The sequence below is a fragment of the Neophocaena asiaeorientalis genome, unplaced genomic scaffold (assembly GCF_003031525.2).
Source record: "Neophocaena asiaeorientalis asiaeorientalis breed wild unplaced genomic scaffold, Neophocaena_asiaeorientalis_V1.1 scaffold361, whole genome shotgun sequence".
Lineage (NCBI taxonomy): Eukaryota > Metazoa > Chordata > Mammalia > Artiodactyla > Phocoenidae > Neophocaena > Neophocaena asiaeorientalis.
The window spans coordinates 457,417-473,850 of NW_020175290.1; the positions used below are offsets into that span (position 1 = coordinate 457,417).

General features: G+C 36.6%; 2 pseudogenes; one reads left to right on the forward strand and one right to left on the reverse strand.

Moving 5' to 3' along the window:
* Positions 1-650: 650 nt before the first annotated feature.
* Positions 651-1,460, reverse strand: LOC112413490 (40S ribosomal protein SA-like; annotated as a pseudogene).
* A 43-nt stretch (positions 1,461-1,503) lies between these two features.
* On the forward strand, positions 1,504-15,168 carry LOC112413491 (protein Mis18-beta pseudogene; annotated as a pseudogene).
* Positions 15,169-16,434: the final 1,266 nt, after the last annotated feature.

Sequence of the window (16,434 nt, forward strand, 5' to 3'; positions counted from 1 at the left end):
TCAAATTTGTGGCATAATGGCAAAGATACTTATCTCAATGAATTTTAAAGTAGAATGTTGACTTTATATACCTAAGTGGGACCAAAACTAAAGATCACAAAACCTTAAGTCGCAGCTAGTGGTCCTATTATTAAGTTTGATTTGGGGATAATTCTAAAATCCTTATAAAAATACACACATACTCCACCACACACAGAGTAGATTAAACCATATATGTAATTATATTACTAGGAACCAAGATTTTCAGTATAAAAGACAAGATAAACATACAAATCAGACATGTGAAACAGAATCCTATAATCTCCATTTAAATTTGGGAAATCAGTATTATGAAATTAGAATTTACTGATTTACTTACTTTTTTAGAAACATTCTTTTTTCGTCAACTTTGTATTGCCGTTTTTTTTGTGGTACGCGGGCCTCTCACTGTTGTGGCGTCTCCCGTTGCGGAGCACAGGCTCCGGACGCGCAGGTTCCGCGGCCATGGCTCACGGGCCCAGCCGCTCCGCGGCATGTGGGATCTTACCGGACCGGGGCACAAACCCGTGTCCCTTGCATCGGCAGGCGGACTCTCAACCACTGCGCCACCAAGGAAGCCCCGTATTGCCGTTTTCTGTTCAAAAGCCCGTGGAAGAACAGCTTAACACCACTCAGTTATCATCCTCACCAAGGAAATGCTGAATAGGCACAGAGGGCACCTGCGTGCCCTCAGACTAGGCTGCGACCTTGGGTTTAGTAGCAGTAAACTCAGGAACTGGAGAGGTCCATACACCCTGAAATTCCTCCTCAGTCACAGCCTTTCCAGCAGCACCCTACCCTTCCTTTTCAATCTCCTCAGGATCTCTGTGGAAGTAGAGATTACGCACGACCTCCCGTGAGTTCTCGCGAGAGGTGTGGCACGCATGCACAGAACCTCCGGGCCTAGCAGCCACCACAGCAGACCCACTGAGGCGGCTCAATTGTTGCTGCGAGGGGTGGCAATGTCCACATAGCACAGAGGAGAATTTGTGTTACGCAGAACGAGAGTAGACAAGTTAACTTAAGACGCCTCTGTGAGAGGCTGGCAGTCAGCCCTGGGATCAGTAACCAGCAAAAGTCGAGGCTCCCGGAACGCCGCCTGGATCTGATTAGTGAAGCTTCCAGGAGTGAAGTGGCCATTAATAGAACTGGCCCTAGTGACAGACAGCTACAACTTTCAGTGTAGCCCGCTGGCCAATACTCCTGAAGGATATGACGCCAATATCAGCCGGATTTTCACTGGCAACAATGGCATGAGCTGACAGCAGAATCTTCTCCCAGGTTCTTTTCATACTTATGATGTAGATGACCCCACTTTTCTTTTTGTAGATATACTGTTCCATTTGGAAGTCAAGGTTGGTGCCACCTAAGTAGGTTCCTGCAGCAAGGAATTTAAGTACAGCCTCCTCCTTCATTTGCAGTATGTCAAGGACTTCGAACATTCTGAAAGTTTGCCTTTCTGACAGGAACTGAAGACTATACCGTATGGACTCCCCTCCAGGTAGTGTGGAAAGGTAAAATTTATTTTTCTCCATGTAAAATAAATAAAATACATGTGTTTTAGCTCTCTACTGAAATGCCCAAGAAGCTGTGAAAACCCAGTAGAAATTGCAAACCTACCACCCAGATATAATCTCCAAATATTAGTTTCCACTTACAAGAATTACCAGGGCTCCTTAAAAATATATCTGTGACCAGCAGTATCCAAGGAGAGCCTGATCATCTTGTCATTTCTGAAATCCTGTGCCTAGACTCTATCACAGACTATAAAAGAACACAGGAGGCAACTTGAAGGGACTCCCATTAGCCAAAGATGGGACCATTTGAGCTTCAAAAAGAAGAACGAATACTGAAATATATCAAATCTATTAAAATTGATAATTACACTTAATATCCTAATTATACTTAATCACCCATTCTTCATCATTGAGATCTTACTTAGGCAACCAGCTCATTATTCAGGAAATTCATACAAAATAATCAATAGGAATTGCACAGCCCTACTTATAAAATATTCTTGCCACAATAATATAAGATAAAATAAACTAAATCAATTGGACATCTAGATCTAACTAACAGTTACATGAAATTTTGACAAATAGGAAGAAAAAAACATGAGAATTTCAAAAACACAATATAGACAGAATAGTATATGAACAATAGAATAAACCAAATATAGAAGTAAGGAGTTAATAAACGTAAGATTGGAAATTTATGAGATTCAAAACAAATACAAAATAAAGAGAATCAACAAGACAGAAATTGATTATTTTAAAAAGATAACGGACAGATACTGGCAAAATTAATCAGGAAGAACAGCAGTACATATAAACAATATAAAGGGAAAAGGATATAAGCAGAGGTAAAACTCAGATTACAAAGAGAGAACAATGAAAAATTTTATGACAATAAGATTGAATATTTAGACAAAATAGTTTCCTAGAAACTAAGTTATAAAAATTGACTCAAAAACATTGTCTTATAACAAATAAATTGAATCAGTATTTTAAAATGTAAAACAATAACAAACACCAGGCCTAAGGTTTTCAGGAAAATTCTACCAATTGCAAAAAGAAGATAAATATAATCTTAAAAACACATTTCCAAAGAAGAGGGGGGGGACAAAAAGAAATAGATTACTCCACAATTCGTTTAATGATGAAAATATAAGCTCAATAGCAAAACATGACCATGGCAGACAGAAAAAGAAATTGGAGACAAAAGCACTTATTAACATAAATGCAAAGATCCTAGACAAAATATTAGCAAATTTAACCCAGCAGTGTATAAAAAACGTACTACATCATGACCAGTTGGGCTATTTAGAACTTTTCAAGATTGAGTTGTGTTTTCCTAATGGTACTCTTACCTGCCATATTGAGAAAAGACTGACATGCAGAAGAGGCAGAAGGTGGGAGAACAGTTAGGAGCAGTGTTGCCAGATGAAATTTTTATCAGCTAAATCTGGCAACTCTAGCTAAGAGTTTATTGCAATAATTGAAATGAGATGTGTTGTTGGCTTGTACCAGGATGGTGGCAAGGCAGATGGTGACCAGTGATCAGATTCTGGAAACATGTTAATGTTAAATTCAATAGACCTTTTTGATGGTTTGGATATGGCTTATTTTCCATCTTTCTATCATCACTTGCCCCACACTGTTCTAGGCCGTTATCCTCCCTTACTGCAGTTCTGAAACAGCCTCCTAATTGCTCTGTTGCCTCAAGGCCTGTCCTTCTACAGTTCCAATTTCCAGTCTAAGTAATATTTTGAAATATGCAAATCTGATTATTAACTACCTAAGTCCCTTCAATGACTTACTTTTCCTTTTGGATAATGTCTGACTCCTAGAAATCGGTGACGTTCACTCCACAAGGCTGTGACTTCCACTATGCAACCTCCACCTTCCGTCTGGCTAAGTCCTGTTCATTCTCTAGTTCTTAACCTAAATGTGGCATTCTCAGGAAGACCATCACTAAGACAGGTTTTGTTCCATTGCCATAGGTTCCCATAAAATTCTAGTTTCTCCTACCCTATGGATGAATGTTATCATTCATCAAGCTACATTATAACCATTTATTTAACTGGATGTTTTCTCAACTGTTTTGTAACTTTGAGGAGGAGAGAATTTTAAGTATTTTATTTATTATCGTATCCCTAGACCTTGAAGAATGTTTGACACAGAGTACATAATCAATAAATATTTCAAATGAATGATTAATAAATTAGCTAATTATGTATTTGCATTTCATATTTGCACAAGGATTAGTAAGACCTCCAAAATAACAAATGGTGTGCTTCATAACAGCACACTAAGTGGTGTTCATTATTATATTTGCTAAAAATAACTCCATAGAATGAGTTTTTAACTTAAAGCATTCATTTAATATATGTCATAAACATAATTATGACAGTGCATATTTTGACATTTTACTTTTAAAATAATTACTTCAGTCTTGGATTAACTAGAACTTCGTTTGTAGGACGTGAAAGTTAAGTGAACTTTTCTTTCTACATGTTTTATTTCACTACGTATCAATAAGATGACTGAAAACCATAGACACATCAGAGAACATTTCTTTCTCTTACTATAACCAATAGTGAAAGATAAGGAGGTGACACTAAACTGGAAGTCAATGAGACACAAGAATTATTTTTTAAAGGGGGAAACATATTTAAAACCTTGGGGAAGGATTAATAGTCTAAGTGTGTATGTCCTTGGTAAAATAAACTTCACACCACAAAATAAAGAATTAATAACAAACTGGAAATGGGAACTCATGGCCCTTTTAAAAGTAGTTTCTTTTCTAGTTTTAGCTAGAATTTGACCCAGCATTAATCTCATCCTATCTACCAGACTTACTCATGTGGAAAAATCTGACATGCAGCCCCCAACGCCCAGAACTTATTTTTTTAGTGCCTTTTCTTCTGCCTTCGTAAAATGGACTAGCACTTCCTGGGTAATAGCTGATCCTGTGACCTGGAACATATGGCTGCCCAAAAGTGAGGAGGATTTCAAAGATGACTTGGATAGTACAAGGACAAATGAGCTCAGTTAAAAAAGGATTCTCATTGTCTAAATTTTGACAATGTATGTGTAACAGAGAAAATACTACTGTAATTATTTGGAACAAGTTGAGTAAGTGAATGAAAGCATAAGTCTTTAGTTATAATCATAAAAGGAAAGTTTAGTATGAAGTTTAAAAACAAGAAAGTTATAAGTGAAAGGTAATATTGTAATTTTTATTTAATTTATTGTTTAATTTTAATGATAAGGGAGAGTAATGTATATAACATTCTTTTTCCTGTTAACTAATTATATTTTTAGGAAGAGTAAAGTTGTACCTTTCTCAATATTTGTTATGTTTAGGAAAATTAAGACCCTACAGAAACAAGTTGATTATAATTGGTAGTCTCCCACCATATACAGGAAGAAAGAAATTTCAACTGGTTTTTGTAAGATGAAGAATGAACCAAATACCATATTCTTCATTGACCAAGACATGAAATCTCTGAATGAGGACACTAAATATAACTAGATGATGATAAGGCTTACTTACCTCCAGTAATGATAACAGACCAGACCAATATACAATATTTAATAGATAGCAAGGTATAGAGCATTGGAAAAGTGAGAGTGAAAGCAGATTATTCTGGGAAAGCTGACCCCATACAGGATACCAAAACTTAAGAGCAAAGTCTTAAGTTTAGTATTACTTAAGCCTTATTATTAAAATAAAGGGATCAAGACCTACAATTTGAATTACATTAAGGGGCATATCTATATCCCACACCCCATTCAAGAAATAATTAGTTGATATCCAGAACCTACAACTTTGACTGGTCTTCTTGACATTTGGATTGTTTCCAACCTAAATACCAAGATGACCATAGCTGTGAACTTCCCAAGTCTAGTTGGTGAGACAGAATTACTCTGTTTTATTAGAACAACTTCCTAAAATTAAAAATCTCCATCAAAAGTGTATAAAAATTTTAAATATTTGAATATAATTTGCCAAAATTTCACTCAGAAAGTCTGTACTAATATACACCATAAAAAGTAGTGTATGAGAATGATTTTCCCATGTATATTTATAGCCAAGACAACTGCTTGTCTCCCCAATTTCTATTCCCTCCTTCTTTACTAACAGAAAGCGCATTTCATTCTAGATTGCAATGTGCCCATCCCAAAACTAAATTTCCCAGTGCCATTGTGCCCAAGAGTGAACAACAAGATGAAGCATAAATTAGGTAAGTCTTCAACTAGCCCTGTATTGCATATACATAACTTATTTTAGGTGAGAAAGAAAGAAACCTTTATCGTATTAAAGCCATTTATTATTTGTATTCTCATAAGGAATCCTGTTTTAAAAATATGTTTACAAAAATATTTATTCTTAATTTAATTTTAACTTCTTTTGGGGCTTAGTACCAGTTCCTCTTTACCAGGCTTATATATTTGTGAGCTCTTTTCTCTGTCTTAACTGGTTCAAAAGTTTGTAATGACTCACAGACTTGTATCTCTGAGAACTCTCCTCAGAGATCCAGACCTAACTGCTTTCTTGAAATTTCAGGTTTTTATTTATATTTCAAAGGATACTCACATTTAAAAATTCCCCATACTGTACATATAACCTCCCCAACGCTGACCCACCTCTTTTAACATATTTTATCTTAATGAAAAGCATTAATGTCCACTAAATTGCACACATAAAAGACCTAGTTTTCAGGCTGTTACATATTCAAGATGTCCACTTTTCCCATCTCCATTACCACCATTCTTATTCACTATCTCTGGAGGTCCACAAATAAAATAGTGCTATAGATAGTTTCCCTCTAACCAAATTGTCCAAATCATCCCCTTTTAATCTATTCAATCCTTTGACTAGTATGAACTTCCAAAAATGTGTCTGAAAATATCCCTCCTATACACACAAAACTCTCTCTCTCTCTCTCTCTCTCTCTCTCTCTCTCTGTCTCTCTCACCTTAAATCAATCAATGGAGGCAGAGTCAAGATGGTGGTGTGGGAAGATGCAGAGTTAGCATCTCCCCACAACTAGGGTGCCTGCTGGCCTCTGGTGGGGAACTCTGATGCCCAAGGACACGGGAGGAACCCCAGAGTGAACCAGTAGGATGTAGGGGGACTGAGTGGGGAGTGGGCACTAATCCCATTCATGAGGGTTCTACCTTCATGACCTAATTACATCCCAAAGGCCCCATCACCAAATACCATCACATTGGTGATGGGGATTTCAACTTTTGAATTTTGGAGGGACACAAACTTTTAGTCCATAGCATTCCCTGTTTTGGTCATAAATAATTTCCAAATACTGATCAGAAAAAAATGTTGGCCTCATTAGAGTTTAGACTGATTATTTTCACAGATCCAATAAGTGGTGTTAAATAACTATATAAGCTTCTTAGATCATATAGTATTTAACAGATACTGAGGCAAAACTATTAGCTTTTTTTAAAATTGAAATATAGTTGCTGTACAATATTATGTAAGTTACAGGTGTACAATAGAGTGATTCAGTTTTTAAAGGTTATACTCCATTTATAGTTACTATAAGATGTTGGCTATATTCTCCATGATATACAATACAATATATCCTTATAGCTTATTTTATACCTTGTAGTTTGTACCTCTTAATCCCCTACCTCTATATTGCCCCTCCCCCACCCCCTCCCCACTGGCAACCACTAGTTTATTCTCTATATCTGTGAGTCTGCTTAAAACTATTAGCTTTTGTTTGTAAATTTTATTAAAGAATCCAAGATTGGACCATTTAAAAGAATCTATAAAGTCTAGGCTAGGAAGTTAAGGCTAAGAAAATCTCTCCCCTAGATTTTATTGTAGTACCCATAGAATTAGTAAATTCTTCTCTTTTCAAGGTCCCCCAAATATGCTAAGGTTCCTGGCCTGCCAGAAAGTGACTTTATTTGTCACTTGTGAGGCTGGAGCCCTATAAGCCAAGTACCAGACCAGTTTCCTGTGATAGTTTTGTAGGCACTGGTATCTTTGTTCTTTAACAGTGGGCTTGCTGTATCCAACTAAAAGTGATTCATTCTCAAATATAACACTGTAGTATGTTTTTGGTTGAACAATCAACTTTTTTCTAACTTGAGTTAAAATGGAGGCTGATTCTTACTGAAATAATGAAAATAACTATTGGCCTGAAATCAATAGATAGCCAAATACTTCTCCAGTAAAGATGGGTTTATTCAAGACCAGCAGGGAATTGCATTTTGGGGTCTACAACCAAGTCCCCCTGCATGGCAAGGGGAGGAGAATGCTTTTATAGAGTGGAAAAGGAAGTTGGGAGGACTATAATAAACAAAGAGTCCAAGGCTTTTCAGTGGCTGAGTACTTGCCAGGGAAGAACAGGACTTTCTTCCTCCTGTTGGGCTCTGCTATCCTTGCAGGGTGTGAGAATTCCTCCTTCTGGTCTCCCAACTCTATTAATTGAGGTTTCTGTTTTTAAATTTTTTACATTTCCCCATTTTGATCAAGATCTTTCTCTGAAAGCATTCCTGATCAAGAGTCAGGTTTTCTAGTTTCAGTGGCTTTTTGCCCCGTAATTCCAGGAAAAATCTTTCCTGGCTGTAGCGTCTCACACTGGAGGGAGAGTGTACAGATTGGAAACCTATTAAGGTCATGTTTGAGTAATGAGGAGTGGGAGGGAGAACTCTCAGGCACTTTTTATGTAAAGTCCATATGTTACCAAGATCATAAACACTGGAGATCATCTGAGTGTTATGTCATCATCAAAGGTTTGGTAACAAACTTCTGACAGGCCTGGCCTGGATATCTTGAGAAAGCTGTTTCATCAGATGTCATCTGCTCCAATTCTGGGAAATCTTTACTTTCAGGTCACCAGATGATATGCAGGTCCAGTCAGGGTCCGGAACTTTTTTTAAGTGTGCCACACGAATCCAAGAGTCTGTTCCTTGGAGTTTTGCGACACAAGGGTTGGTCGCAACCCTGATTGCGTACCTGATAGGGGCCTATCCATAGTACCTGATAGGGGCCTATCCATTGAGGTTAAAGGGAGTTCTTTTGGAAGTATCTTTTCCAATAGACAAAACCTCCAGGTTTCACAGTACGGTGCTTAAGGTGTTCATCTCCTGAGGGCGCACTGTGAAAAGATTACTCTACCAAAACATGGTTATTTTTAGTAGAAGCAATTAAATCATTGAAATATTGTAGTATCTCTCCTCTTATCGGCTGTGGGTCAAAAGCAGGAGCCAAGTGGGACTTCCCTGGCAGTCCAGTGGTTAAGAATCTGTGCTTCCACTGCAGGGGGCATGGGTTTGATCCCTGGTTGGGGAACTAAGATCCCGCATGCCTGCCCAGTGCAGCAAAAAAAAAAAAAAAGCAGGAGCCAAGTGCATTGGGTATCCTGTGACTCTCTCAAAGAGTTTATGAGTTCCAAAAGGGGTGGATCTGAGATTTAGAAAGACTAATGGCAATGCTTTTGGCCAAGGTATTTGGAGGGCCTCTACAAATTTTGCCAAGTGAGTCTTAATAATGCTATTAGTGTGTTCTATTACACCAGAGGATTGAGGGTGGTAAGCACAGTGAAAGTTTTGTAAAACTGGCCAAACAGCACAGACTTGTTGAAGCATCTGGCCAGTAAAATGGGTTCCTTGATTACTTTGAATTTCAAGAAGAGTTCTTCCAGGTAGGGTTAATCCTTCCCAAAAGGACTTCAGCCATAGAAAAGGCAGTAGCCTATCTGCAAGGGAAGGCTTCGGTCCAGTCCTGAACATAGGGGTCAGTTTTAATTTTATTTCCACGGGAAGTATGGAAGCCATGTTATTTCCACAATATTCCAAAATCATGAACTACTCTGAAAGCATATCTACTATGAGTATAACTATTGTCAGTTTCTTCCTTAGCTAAAGTACAAGACCCTGTAAGAGCATATAATTCAGCCTGTTGGGCCAAAGTGGCCACAGGTAAAGATGCTGCCTCAGCAACCTCAAAAGGAGTTGCAGTAGCCTACACAGCACAATATTTGCCATTGTTACCTTTTAAATAAGACCATCAGTGAACCATGAGAAGTAAATGTTACCCAGTGGAATTTTCTGTAGGTCATTACAAGGAATCAGGAGGTGGTCTGTCAGCATTAAGCAGTCGTGAGGGATTTCATTGGTGTTGTAAGGTTATTGCAATGTACAAGAGTTACGGAGGGGCAGTTAACAAAAGGACTTCATAGGAGGTGAAGTGGCTGCCCAAGAAATGTTGAATGTGATGAGAATTCAGGAGAATTTCTACAGCATGAGATACAAAAATGGTTAAAGGAGATCCCAGAACAATTTTCTCAGTTGCCTTAATAAAAAGGAAAGGGGCAGTAATGGCTCTAAGGCAAGGGGCATATCCACAGGTTCCAGTGGCTGGCTATAATACCCTATGGGTCCCTGTGCTTTTTGGTGAGAACCCCAAGGAAAAGGGACTCTGATAATTGAGATGCCCAAGGGCAGGTTCATCAAACTCTCCCTTAATGCCTTAAAAACTATGTCATCTGGTTTGTCCCATAAAATTGGGTTTGAGTTGTTACTGTTGAGTAAAGCATATAGGCGTTTGGCCGTAAGAGAGAAATTTGGAATCCAGTTTTGGCAATAACCAACTAGTCTGAATAAACCTTACAGTTGGCACTTAGTTTCAGGTTTTGGGAAGCTTAGGACATCATGAAGTCTATTTGGATCTTGGTGTAGCCCTTGTTTTGATATTAGATACCCTAAATATCAAAGCAGAGTTTGGGCAAACTGCATTTTTTCTTTGATGACCTTATGTCCCTTTAAGGCTAAAAGCCTTAGCAAGTGGATGCTGTCTTCCTGTGAAGAGGCTTAAGAAGGAGAGCAAGGAAGCAAATCATCCATATATTGCAACAAAGTAGAGCCTCTAGGGAAGTTTATGTCATCCAGATCAGCCTTCAGGATTTGATGGAAATAAGGACTCTCAGTAAAACCCTGAGGCATTACTCTCCAGGTGAATTGTTTTTCTTCTTTTGAAGGCAAAAGGGTATTGGCTAGCTTCATCTACTGGGATACTAAAGAATGCATTGCTTAAGTCCATTACAGTAAAGAATTTACTTCTGGTGGGAATGGATGATAGTAACAACAGAGTTAGTAACAACAGGGTTAGAAACAAAATGTGGAGTGATAACAGTGTTTATTGCTTGGGGTTCCAGGACAAACCACACCCAATTATGGACATTGATACCCTAAATTGCCTTTGGTCAGGCGAGTCCATTTAGTTAGAAATGCACATGAGGAAGGGCCATGGTTTTTAAACATGAAATCAGCTGGAGTTGGGGGGAGGGTTTCAAGATATTTAGATAATTAGGAGTGCCTTCTCAGAGGTTTTTCCTCTAGAGTAAAGATCAATCTTCAAACAGCTCAAACGGCTCAATTCACACAGCTTTCAAGCCAATCCCAGCCAGTTTTAAGGAGACAGCCCTGTCCTGGAGGACCTGGCCTTTTTTAGCCAGTCCCCAGAAGACAGCCCTTCCAAAGGAATAGTCCAAAGTCTGAAAAACTGGTATAGTTTTATTCAAAGCAGCCCCTTCCCAAAGGAACTAGGCCAAAGGCATTTTCAGCCAGCTTTGATTGAAACAGTCTGATCTCAAGATAAGAGTGAAGTATCAAACTTAAGTACTCGCATACAGAACAAGGCCTTAACCAGAAACCTTTAAATAGATCCCAAATAAAGCCTGGAGAGCATCAAACACAAAGAGAACATGAGCTCTGATCCAGGAGAAAGACATACCTTCAAACTCCAGGGTCAGCGAGAAAAGCAATGAGTGACAATGGGCTCAGTTGTGGGTACTGCACCTTGTGCTCACCAGGCCTGGAACCACTGGGAGTCTTCAATGGTCCCCACATGGGCCACCAAAACGTTGACCTGAAATCAATAGATTGCCACATATTTCTCCAGCAAATATAGAACTATTCAGGATCAGCAGAGAATTGCAATTCAGAGTCTACAACCATGGTGAGCCCCAGACAAGTCCCCCTGCAGGGTGAAGGAATAAAAACACTTTTACAGAGAGGAAAAGGAAGTTGGGAGGGCTATAGTAAACAAAAAGTTCAGGGCTTTTCATTGGCTGAGTCCTTGCCAGGAAAGAAGAGGACTCTCTTCTTCCTGTTGGGCTGGGCTATCCTTGCTGGGCATGAGAGCTCCCCGTTCTGGTCTCCCAATTCTATTTAATTAAGGTTTCTCTTTATTAATTTTTTTTGTATAACTATTACCAGAAAAAAAAAATAAGAAAACTCATTAAGAATATTTGTTTGCGAACTATAAGACTTCATTGGAAATTAGATTCCATTTTTAAATGCTTCATTTCCATTTATAAAAGCATAATCTAAATTGAGGGTAAGAGATCTGGAAGGAAGAAAAAGTGAGTTATTATATATTCATCAGTCAATAGAGCATTAAAACGACATAAAAAATATTCCAAACAAATAACTGCTATTAAAATTTTCCCATCGGTTTATTTAGTCCAATGTAATTAATTCTTGTTCCCCTGAATCTCAAATCAGCAGTCTGCTTCCCTGAAGTCATCTTGTTATGAAATAAAATAGTCCTGGAAAGCTTGACTCAGTCCTCTGGTATAGTTGGAAAGGTTTCTAAGTGATACCAGATTAACAATCTTCAGCCAAAAGTCTATTCTTTGATGTCTTCTTTGATGTACTAGTTAAGATATCTGGTAGAGTCCTTTTCTTGAGACACAGAGACTGACCTTCTTTGTTGAAAACATGAGTTCTAACTCATGTTTTAAGTAAGAATCAGAGAAAAGCAAAGTTCACCTGTATATGAGAGTAAATGGCTGTTGTTAATTTATTACAGTAATCAATAATATCAAAATGGAAAAGAGCCGTTGGAGTGTACAACACAGAACTATTTCATAAGATTTTCATCCCTTTTCCCTTGGGGGTATGAACCAGATATTATGAATAGTGAGCACATTGACAAATACCCTTAAATTTTACTATTAAAAGCATTTTACATGTATAAAATTAACCTAGGTAAGGATGAGCTCCTCTAATCTTTTTAATTATTATTCTCATTCATCTCTTATAATAGTATTGAGCTAATTAATAAATATGGAGCAGACCAAATAAACCTAAGTATTTATAGTATCTTTTTTTCTTAATAAGGAGAAAGAAAAAATCTTTGTGATTTTCTAGGGCACACTGGGAAATCTAAAAGATATTTTCAGGTATAAAGTTATCTTAATTTTTTTGAATTAAGGGTCTGATCTTGAGAAGACAAAATCAAAATAGTTATCAAAGGAGATTTAAGTACTTGATTAAGATGAAATGACAGGCACCTGAGAAACAATATTTGCTTATCTATTTAATCAAAGTGACAATATTTTTAAATAAATATAGAAAAAGGTTACATGGTTCTAAGAAATTTTAGCTCTTTCAAAAATGTTCTGTTATTTTTTTTTAAATCTATCACAGAAGTTAGCAAACCATGATCCATAGGTCTGGTCGTGAATTCATGGGTAGAGTTTATAAGCTAAGAATAGTTTTTACATTTTTTAATGTTGAAAAAAATTAAAATAGTAATAACATTTTGTGACATGTGAAAGTTATATGAAATTTCAATGCTCATAAATGAAGCTTTATTGAACATGTCCATACTTAATAATTTTTAAACATATTTATGGCTACTTTCCCACTACAGTGACAAAGTAGTTGTGACAGATCTTACAGTCCTTATAATCTGAGAAGATTAAAATCTTTATCATCTGACCCTTTACAGAAAAAAAATTGCTTACTCCTGTTATAAAGCTCAATAAATTCAACACAGAGCAGTGAAATTTTTCTGGTTGAGATATTGAATCTCTGCTTTCTGAGCAGATTACACACAGAGTAACCTTTTTAATACTCCTTGTTAAGGCTAAAAACTTCAAGATCAATTTTCATCTTAACAAAGAGAAAACCAAATAAGATTCATGAGCTCCTTTCTTTATAAATCATCTTGCGAGTAAGCCCATCAACATCGAGCAAAGTTTGTCAAAATGTTAATACATTTCAGTGTTTCTTTTCAGCTCCATTATTTGCAGTTATTATAAGCCAAGACTAAATTTTTTTCCTGCAAAAATTCTGCAACTTTCTATGTCTATTCAGGTTATGTCTTTTATTAACCTCTTTCACATTTTGAAGCAAATACCTTGTTTTACAAACTACTCTCATTTTTTTAATAAAACACATCCCATTACCTTGTATACACAGTTGTGCTTTTCTGCTATTGTTAATTTAGTAGAGTCTAAGTTACCCACAGAAACTGTATCCTTTAACCAACTGAACTAACTTCTTTTTCACAAAGAAAACATCTGTCATGCAAAACAAGTAGCAGATGAGCAAAGCTCATGCGTCTACATAAGAATCTTTGAAATCACGTTCAGACCTCTATACTACTTTGTACATAATTACAGTTCACATAAAAGCTTTGTCAGGGCTTCCCTGGTGGCGCAGTGGTTGAGAGTCCACCCGCCAGTGCAGGGGACTAAATATAATAAAAAATAAAATTCATTGATTATATTATATTTAACACTTATAAAAATTAGAGAAAAGGCATATAGCTGTTCTGAAACCAGTCTAATTTGTAAAAAGATTCACTTTGAATATATGAACTTGGACTTCAAACAGTGAGAGGCCCACGTATCGCAAAAAAAAAAAAAAAAGATTCTCAAAATTTCTGTAAGAAAAGTTTTTTTTCTCTTCAAAGGCTATCACATCTAAAGTTTCAGTTTCTTTTTTTTCTGTAAATCTTTGGAACTGCTAGATATAGAGAAGCATTTATAAATCTCTATAAATCCATTAACATAAAGCTCCATTAATTTTGAAGACTGTATAATCTAATTCATTCACCTGCCAGAGGTAGGAAAATGTTTCAAATCACAAAAGGCTTTTCTCAATTATACACTCCAGTACTGAGAGAGCTTACAGCTTCATTTCTTTACCTCAACTATAAGTCAAAAATAAACATAGAAACATAAAAAAATTACCTCTTCAGATATCAAAAGACTTTTCGGTGCTATGCTAAGTTGCTACAGGGTGACTTTTGTGATAGCAGGGCTAAGAAAGCAATTATTGACCCTTCTTTTATAAATTTCTTGGAGTAGGACAAGGAGGTGGTGAAGAGGTCCCCATTCCTAGATCCTGCAGGACTAGGGCTGAAGAGCCAAGACGCTGGCTGCAGCTCAAGAAGTATCAGAGAACATCTTTGAGAAACACCCTTACATTGGGCATTGAAGGCTGACTCAGAGGCAGCACCTATAATCTTTTATTCTGTAATTCCTGAGGGGTTCCCATTGATTTCCATTTTTTATTCCACTGATGCTTCCTTGGCTGCTCCGAGAGGTTACGTCTGCATTACTTCTGGTATGCCAGTTCTTAAAAACAAAAGCCATAGTGAGTATAGCTGAGATGGAGAAGCACAACGGACCTCTCTACCAGAAAAGATTGCAGGCCTAAAATAGAAGATAGGGCTCACACATACTTGCTTAAACTCACTAATAAGGATTCTGAAAAGGAAATGACTCTTGATCAGTCCAGGACTAATCCAGAATCCAGAATGAAGAGTTTAATATCAAATTCTGCCTTTATTGTGATACTCAAAGACAGGTGATGCTAGATTATTTCTCAAGAATGATTAGCTTCAAGAATATGGGAAAAAGCAGTTTATTAAACTTATCTCTAGACTGATTTTCCAAGTCATTTGTGAAGCTGTTACTAAAAAATGAGAATCTAAGGAATATTTTGTTTAGATTTCATAGCTAGTTTGTCTTAGGAAATTAGTTTAGCTTCTCCTCAATTTCATGATGTTTACTGTTAAAAAATATTTGATTACAAATTTAAGGGTTACGAGACAATATTTTATGTGTACTCTGAACCAAAGATTCATGGTTGGTCTGAAAATAGAATAGAGCTTAAGGTTGACTACCATTAACTCTACACAGAGCAATTGTTATATAAATGAACAATTTTTTTTCTTATGCAAAATATAGGTACATACATGTTCTATAGGTAATAGTCAATAAATTGACTGGATGGTATACAATTTATCTCTCTCTTTTCCATAGTAAATAACTAAATCTAACAGGATAATAATGAAATAAATGATAAAGCATATCAAACATACTCACTGAAATGTTCTCTCATATTTTGCTTTACATATTACTTTCGTTGATTTCCTCTAGTTTAGCCTATGGAATTTTATTACCACACTTTTACTATCATATTTGGCAACACATGGGAAATATCATATATTACATTATTTTAACATCATCTAAAAAAGAAGTATGAGCCACATTGAATGTTTTGGCTAAGAAAATACACTGTTGAATAAGTGTATTATTAGGATATGGTTGTAAAAATTGGTTTGATTTCCAGTATTACCAAACTATTTCTTTTTTTTTAACATCTTTATTGGAGTATAATTGCTTTACAATGGTGTGTTAGTTTCTGCTTTATAACAAAGTGAATCAGAACATTTTGGTACATGACTCTTTTGGAATTATGGGTTTCTCAGGGTATATGCCCAATAGTGGGATTGCTGGGTCATATGGTAGTTCTATTTGTAGTTTTTTAAGGAACATCCATACTGTTCTCAATAGTGGCTGTACCAATTCACATACCCACCAGCAGTGTAAGAGTGTTCCCTTTTCTCCACACCCTCATATAGTATCATGTCATCTGCAAACAGTGACAACTTTACTTCTTCTTTTCTGATTTGGATTCCTTTTATTTCCTTTTCTTCTCTGACAAACAATTTCTTTATGCAAGGTCTCAATGAGCTGAACAGTAATAAGAAGAAAAATAATAATAAATCCTTTGGTTTTTCTAAAAAAAAAATTAAGATGATAATTATGTTCCTACCTCTGGGATAAATAAG